Genomic DNA, 8,575 nt, shown 5'->3' on the forward strand with positions numbered 1-8,575 from the left:
GTGTCACTGGTATTTATCATTTGTTCATCTCTAATTGCCCTTCAACTGAGTGGCTTGCTGGGAGGCTATTTCAACCATCTCACAGGGGGTTAGGAGCCACGTGTGGGTCAGTCCTGGTAAGGATGGCACGCCTCTTTTCCTGAGAGCTGGATGGATTTTTACAAGAATTCATGACCGTTTCACAGTGACTGTTACTAAGGCTACCTTTCCACTCTAGATTGATCAAAGAAGTTTAAATTCCACCAGATGCCCTGGTGGGATCTGAACCTGCATCCCCGGTGAATTAGCCTTGGTCTCTGGATCACGCATTCACTGACAGAACCTTTGCCTTCTCTGCAAGCAGGCGGGCCAGACCTCGGCTTAACACCCTCAATCTGAAAAGCAGCTTCTCTGACCATGCAGCTCTCCCTCTGCACTGCACTGTACTGGAGTAGTGTAACCTTCTAAACTAAATGACCCTAAGCCCTAATCATAGCTACACCCCCAATCATTTTAACCACCAATCATCGCCTGCTGAAGTGTAACAGTGCAGAAGGAGGCCATTCAGCCCCTTGTGGGTGCAACGGCTCTACAAATGAACATTATTACCTATTGCCCATTTCCTGCTTTAGACCTTGACCATTACATGTTATTTCTGTCCAAATAACCATTCAATGACCTCCTGAATGCTTCAGTTGAACTGCCTCCACCACATTTCTGGTGCATCACTATCTACTTGCTGCATGAAAAATATTTTTCTCACATTGCGTTTACTCCCTTTGCAAATCATTTTAAAATCTATGCCCCTTGGTTCTTGATCCATTTTTTTCAGTGAGAACAATTTCTCCCTATCTACTCTATATCCAGTCCACTTATATCTTGAAAACCTCTACCAGATCTCCTCTCAGCTTCCCCTTCTCTAAGGAGAGCAGCCCCAAACTCGAATCAATCCTCAGACTGAAGTTTCTCCTCCCTGGAACCATTTTTGTAAACTGTTTTTGCACTCTTTCCAATGTGTTCAAATCATTCCTATAATATGACACCCGGTACTGTATACAATACTCCAGCTGTGGCCCAATGCACGTTCAACATCACCTCCTTGCTCTTGTACTGTTGTGGCTGATATTCATTGCCAAACTCATTGTCTTCCGGTATCTATTAATCCAGGGTGGGACTACCAAAGGCTGCTGGAATTTACATGAGAGATTCATTCAGTTAGACATCCCAACACCGCCACCTCCCTCTCCAGCCATTGTACTGTAAGTGGAAATCACTGTGCATCAAACAGGCTTGGCCTCACGTGTTGAATATTGTATTGTACCAAATGTGTTATCGGTCTGATGTTAATTGTGCCAGAGAATACTTAAAGTGCAGAAGTTCTGTACCATTACAGCTGAGCTCCATCCCATGTTTCTTTCCCTGCTGTATTTGGAATCACTTTGGAACAGGATTGGTTGCATCTGGTGTTCCCTCTAAACCTGGGATTTTTAAATTGAATGACATTTTCTTCACCCCCCCTCCCCACCTCCCCCACCCCCACCCGTCGTGGGAATGTGTGCAGTGTCATTAAAAGCAGGTTATCAAAGAGTAATTTCCTCCCTATGGCTAGAGGGGCCAATTACAGGATCAAAGAGTAGTGCAGCTCAAAGACTCCCCACAGTGACTCTGGGAGAGCACACAAGATCTGCTGAACGTTTCCATTCGCTCCTTAAAGAAATAGACTGGCCTGTCAGCTAGCAGCTCCTTTTGTTGTAAATTATAAAATTTCTATTAATGGCTCAAGGCACAATGCCCAGGTCCAGAGCTACTGATCTATAAAAGGCAGAAAATCCCACGTCTACTCAATGAGTTACAATCATAAAATTCCTACAGTGTAGAAGCAGGCCATTCAGCCCAACAAGTCCACACCAACCCTCCGAACACATCCTACCTAGGCCCAGCCCACCCCTGTAACTTTGCATTTCCCATGGCTATGCCACCCAGCCTGCACATCCCTGAACACTACAGGAAATTTAGGCAATCCCCCTAACCTGCACATCTTTGGACTGTGGGAGGAAACCAGAGTACCCGGAGGAAATCCACGCAGACACGGGGAGAATGTGCAAACTCCACACAGACAGTTACCTGGAGCCGGAATCAAACCCAGGTCTTTGGCACTGTGAGGAAGCACTGCTGACCGCTGAGCCTCTCTGACACTATTGCCTCAATATGCATCCTATGGATTCCCTCCCACCCTAACTCTGTATGCTCGCCAAACCCCTGAGATATATGCAATCCATTCTCTAGTTTTAGACTCTTTCTCACTTCCCCTTGCTTGCTCTGGCTTTGCTGGATGTTCCTTCAGCTGCTTGTGTCCTGTTGTAACCACCTACTCCAATCCTCCTTCTCCCAGCAGCTCCTGAAACTCTTGATGTTCATCAAGATCATTTTGTTTGTAGGTGTCAAATTTTATTTGATCTTCCCCCATGTGAACAGATTTTACTCCGCATAAAGAACTACACAAATGCAACTTGTTGTCACAGCTGGTCGTGCACGGTTGCCCTGGAGTCTCCCAGCTTGAAGGACCAATCTCCTGAACCTTCCTGGGAAAGATAAAATCACTGGGACATTTTCTGCTCCCATTTTAAATCCATCCAGGTTCAAAAGCATCAAGGCCACAATGCTCCCAGGATGCAACCTGACCTGCGAACAAGTGAATTGCAGCTGGTAAAACCATGTGAGGGATAGGATGGTTTCTGAAGCACAAAGGATTGTGGGTATAGTTGCCACCATTGTTGCTTTCTTACCTAGTCGAGAGACCATCAGTGGGAGGTGTAGGGTTTGGGGGGAGGAGTGAGGCATATGCAGCAAGGCAGTGACACCCCAAAATGCAATCCAACCATAGTCAGCGAATGTGGGCAATCAGGCAGTTACGGCTTCACTTCCAATCAAGATTAGGAAGGAGAAGTGTTTCCATTGTTCTTCAGCGAGTTCCAATGGAAGAGCCTGTGTGGTCTCTGTGTTGAGATGGGATCTGCTCCATCTAATGACGGCCCCAGTGCTTACTTGTCTATTCCACGTTCTTGACAGGTAAGGCCAACAAATGGCCTGCTGGACACAGTAGCAGCAAAGTCTTGTTGCCACCCTCCCTCAACACTCACCCCCACCTTCTAGTTGAAGATGGCAAAAGGTCGCACTGAGGGGAAAGGCCATTACTCGTGGGCTGAGAAAACTGTGGTGAAACAGAAGCCTAGAAGCTGGTGGGGCATGGTGTGGTGGTGAACAACGAGATGCCACTGGAAGAGTGAGTGATGGTGACATCAGGGAGCCGGAGGCCTTGGGCTATGAGTCGTATGGACTGCCAGCTCTGAGACTGGCTGCGAATTAAGAAATGATGACTCTACCTGCAGTTCCGCGTTCAGACTTTGCTGTTTTATTTCTAGACTGTGAGGCTTAGAGCAGGAACTGTAATAATTACTGCATCAATGGGAAGCAGCAGAGACACCAACCCAGTCAGAATTAAAGGCTTGGGCGGGAGCTCGTAGACAAGCAGATACCACTGCCACACACACAAGAAAGGTTTTTGCAAGTCTTTCAAAGACACAACAAAGAGACCCATTTTCATTCCTTGTCAGTACTGAGTTATTAGAACACAGATGAAGGAGAAAGGGAACTGCTTCTAGTTTATAATTAGACCCAGAATGGGAAAATCATCTTGACTCTGTCTTTACAAATATACATTTAACATATACCTCTCGCTCAGCTCCTCAGCTGCTGGAGCCTTCATCATTATGGGGGAGGGTGATGTAACCAGACTGGTGATTCAGGCTAAGTTCGTACATGGGTTCAAATCTCACCATGGCAGAGAGAGCAATTTGAATTCAATAAAAAGCTAGCTTTATCGTATAAAGCCAACCTAATCACTGATGCCCTTTAGGGGAGGTAATCTGCTAACTTTAGCTCAATAATCTCGAGACACAACTTGAAAATAATTTGCAATGGGATTGCTCCTTCAGACAGTGAGTTGTGGAAATCTGGAATGCATGATTTGAGAGATTGGTGGAATTCAATACATAGGAGCTTCTAAAATCATGGAATCATAGAATCACGACCATGCGGAAGCAGGAAATTCTCCCCATTGAGTCCACACTGACCCTCCAAAGAGTATCCCAACCCCTACCCTATCCCTGAAACCCTGCATTTCCCGTGGCTAATCCCCCTAACCTACACATCTTTGGACTGTAGGAGGAAACCGGAGCACCCAGAGGAAACCCACACAGACACGGGGAGAATGTGCAGACTCTGTAAAAGGTAGGTTCTTGTAGAGAAGTAAATTGCAGAGTCACAGAGGGACAGCTGGGATGTGCGATTGTATTGGCAAGCTGACAAGCTCATGATGGGCTGCAAGGCAACCCTCTTTGGTCGCATTGTCTGAGCTGGAATCAAAGAGCTGGATTTTCTGCTCCCCCCACTGGCAAATTTGGGGGGTGGTAGACTCATAAAGAGTGGCCTTCCTACCACCTACCTCCCTGACCTCTCAAAACGTCACACTGGATGGTGGCAGCCAACAGGCTACTCACCCTGGACCTACTGAGGTTGTCAAGTAGCCAATTTATGGTCACTTAAGGATCTCACTGGCCCCTCTCACCCATGTGATAGCAGATCTGGCTGGTTAAACAAGGACCTCCTGGGCACACTGCTGACAACACATAGGTTAACGTTCACCCTTTAACTCTCTCTGCAGTGTCTTGAAGCAGGCACCCACATCCCACCCCAACTCTATCAATAGGTCACTGCGCCCCCCCACCCCCACCCCCAGACCCGCTTGGGTACCTCAGTGTCTTGGGGCTACCTGTAATCCTACTCATGACCCCCAATCGCAACTGATTTTACTGGCTATCAGCTCTTTTAAGGTGACTGTGAAAGGGGGTGGGCTGTTTTTGTTATTTTAGAAATTAACCTTGTTACCAGTTGTAAATCAGTGCCCGGCAATCATTGAGCTCATTGTTGAGATTGCACTGATCTGTCAGATGAGATGGCACTCTGTAAAATCCAAACTGATGGCACTAAACACATGGGGATTTAAACACTGCCAAGGAGAGACACAAGGGCAACACTTTTGCTACATGTGACACAACTTCCAAAGAACTATGTATCTGGTGGCGCAGAAAAGGCTGATAAGGATACTACAGCAACTGGGATGTCTTCAAGTTTTGGCAAACATCTGTAGCTTGGGCTGTGGGTGATGTCATTGACTTCCTCGCCGAACTGGCTTGCACTTGTTCATATGGTTTCGTCACCGTGCCAGGTGATGTTATCAGTGGACCCACCGATGATGTGATGTTACTCGAATCCACTTGGATATTAATACTGTGCAGTCCATTCTGGTGAGTAGTGTCACTTCCAGTCTTGATCTGTATGGTTTTGTAATTGGAGTCCAATTCCATATGTTTGTAGATTGCATTATGGGTGGGATGTTTCCAGTTTTAAGGAGAGACCAGATAAGCTGTGACTTTTTCCGCTGGACTGTAGGAGGTCGAGGGGTGACCCTATAGAGGTTTATAAAACCATTAGGGGCATAGATAAGGTGAATAGCTACGGCCTTTTCCCTTGGGTGGTGGGAATTAAAAACTAGAGGCATATTTTTAAGGTGAGAGGAGAAATTTTAAATGGGGTCATTTTTACACAGAGTGTAGTTTCATAGGTGGAATGATCTGCTAGGGGAAGTGGTTACAGCATTTCAAAGACATTCGGACAGGCACATGGAAAGGAAAGGTTTGGAGGGATATGGGCCAAACTCAGGCAAATGGGACTAGTTTAGTTTGGGATTATATTCAGCATGGACTGGTTGGATCGAAGGCTCTGTTTCTGTGCTGAATGACTGTATGGCTTTGCATCCTGCTCTCACTAGAATACACGAAACCGAACTTAGAAAGGGAACAGCAATTTATACAGTGTGATAAGAAGGTGCTGACTGATTAGACCATGGTTGGCATGGAGATACACTGGATGAGTTAAATGTCAGCTCACCTTTTAAGGAATCGAGGAAACTTTGAATAGAATGACCAGGCAAATGTGTCGGTGATACATTAAACAATTCTTCCTCCAAGGACTGCCATCAGGAATCATACAGCCTCTACTGTGGGAATCCTAGCTTTGAACTGTGCACTAGCCTTCATTCTATTTCCAGGGCCTTGTGTCAGTGGTCTGACATTCTAGAAATGAGCCAAGCATCTGGTCAGATCAATCGAGCTTTGAATCAGTATACTGGAGTGTGAACTGAAAGCAGGCACTGCCTGTTGTTTATGTGCCTTTTCATCATACACTGAGCTGCAGATTAGGTGCCCCCCCAAAAGAAATGGTTAAAGACTGAATTATTAAGGAGGGTCAACGGGGGCGAGAGATTTGCGGAGTTGGGAACAGCTGAAGGAGATACAGTGAAGGGTACTAAGTTTGTAAGAGAGGCTTGAATTCGAGGAGCTCAGAGGTCGGGCAGGAGCTCCTGGCCAGAGGGAGGGATGAATCCTGGAAGGGACTGTGCATAGCAATGAGGATTTTAAACTTGCTGGATCCTTCCCCTGCAACCGCAGGAAATGCTACATTTGCCCCCACACCTCCTCCCTCACCCCTATCCCAGGCCCCAAGATGACTTTCCATAATAAGCAGAGGTTCACCTGCACATCTGCCAATGTGGTATACTGTATCCATTGTACCCGGTGTGGCTTCTCTACATTGGGGAAACCAAGCGGAGGCTTGGAGACCGCTTTGCAGAACACCTCCGCTCGGTTCGCAATGACCAACTGAACCTCCCAGTCGCGAACCATTTCAACTCCCCCTCCCATTCTTTAGACGACATGTCCATCATGGGCCTCTTGCAGTGCCACAATGATGCCACCCGAAGGTTGCAGGAACAGCAACTCATATTCCGCTTGGGAGCCCTGCAGCCCAATGGTATGAATGTGGACTTCACCAGCTTCAAAATCTCCCCTTCCCCCACCGCATCCCAAAACCAGCCCAGTTCGTCCCCTCCCCCCACTGCACCACACAACCAGCCCAGCTCTTCCCTTCCCCCCACTGCATCCCAAAACCAGCCCAGCCTGTCTCTGCCTCCCTAACCTGTTCTTCCTCTCACCCATCCCTTCCTCCCACCCCAAGCCGCACCTCCATTTCGTACCTACTAACCTCATCCCAACTCCTTGACCTGTCCCTCTTCCCTGGACTGACGTATCCCCTCCCTACTTCCCCACCCTATACTCTCCTCTCCACCTATCTTCTTTTCTCTCCATCTTCAGTCCGCCTCCCCCTCTCTCCCTATTTATTCCAGAACCCTCTCCCCATCCCCCTCTCTGATGAAGGGTCTAGGCCCGAAACGTCAGCTTTTGTGCTCCTGAGATGCTGCTTGGCCTGCTGTGTTCATCCAGCTTCACACTTTATTATCTTGGATTCTCCAGCATCTGCAGTTCCCATTATCATGGATCAGGAATTGTTTGTGTGGGTCAGTGAAGACAGGGGTAACAAATGAGCATTACTCACTGCAAGGATATAGTTCTCAAAGAGCTAAAGTCAGTGGACGGTGATGTTGAGGAGCCAGGAAAGTACAATATTAAACTCCTCATTCTCATCAACTCCCTTCTCCCTGTTCGCAACCCACACGATCTCATGAAAAGCTCGTCGCTAGATATTTTAATAAAAAAGAGAAAGGCACACTGGGAGTCTGATTAATTACCATAGATACCAGTGCTAAACACACACGCACAAGAATATTTAACTTTCACAACACTAAGGGGCTACTTCAGGGTTGAAGGGGGACCATTGTCGGAGTAATCTGTAAAGTTATTGATGTAATAAAGGCTGACGTCCACGCATCTAATGTTTCGATCTCTCTGTTTCTCTCTCTCCCTCACCAAGGGTCAGCTGTCACTCTTAGACAACTTTCTTCTCAAACCAGAAGCTCTAAATTCATTGTCTTCCCCCACCCTGCTTCAGAGAATTGAGTCAAATTCCAGGCCAACACTCCAGTGCGGTACCAAGGGTATGCCACACTATCAGAACCTCTCCTTTTTTGGGTCTCACCTGCTCTGTTAAGTGGGTATAAAACTCTCCAGAGCACCATCCAAAAAAGAAAAAAATACCAAGAAATTCCAGTGGCAGCCTTGGCTAAATTGCCTCCACGTGACCAGGAAGGATCATTCTTCTCTACTGGTGTCAGTGGGATCTTGGTGTGCAAATTGACTGTTGCCTCTGACCATTCAGTCAGAAGCAGTTTTCTGGCTTTAAAGTGTGTTGAGGCACCTTTAAGGATGAAGATGTGAGCTTTCTTTTCTCCCATGGTAGTGTGATAATAGATTAAGAGTGGTCAAACTCATAGGATTTGTCTTGGGGTGACACGGTGCTCAATGGTTAGCACTGCTGCCTCACAGCACCAGGGATGCAGGTTCAAGTCCAGCCTCAGGCTACTGTTCATGTGGAGTTTGCACATTCTCCCTGTGTCTGCGTGGGTTTCTTCCCACAGTCCAAAGATGTGTAGTTTGGCTAGATTTTCCATGCTAAATACCCCATGGATGTGTAGGCTAGGTGGGGAATGCAGGGTTACAAGGCTAGGGTAAGGGGAATAATT

This window comes from Stegostoma tigrinum, chromosome 10 (genome assembly GCF_030684315.1).
Source record: "Stegostoma tigrinum isolate sSteTig4 chromosome 10, sSteTig4.hap1, whole genome shotgun sequence".
NCBI lineage: Eukaryota > Metazoa > Chordata > Chondrichthyes > Orectolobiformes > Stegostomatidae > Stegostoma > Stegostoma tigrinum.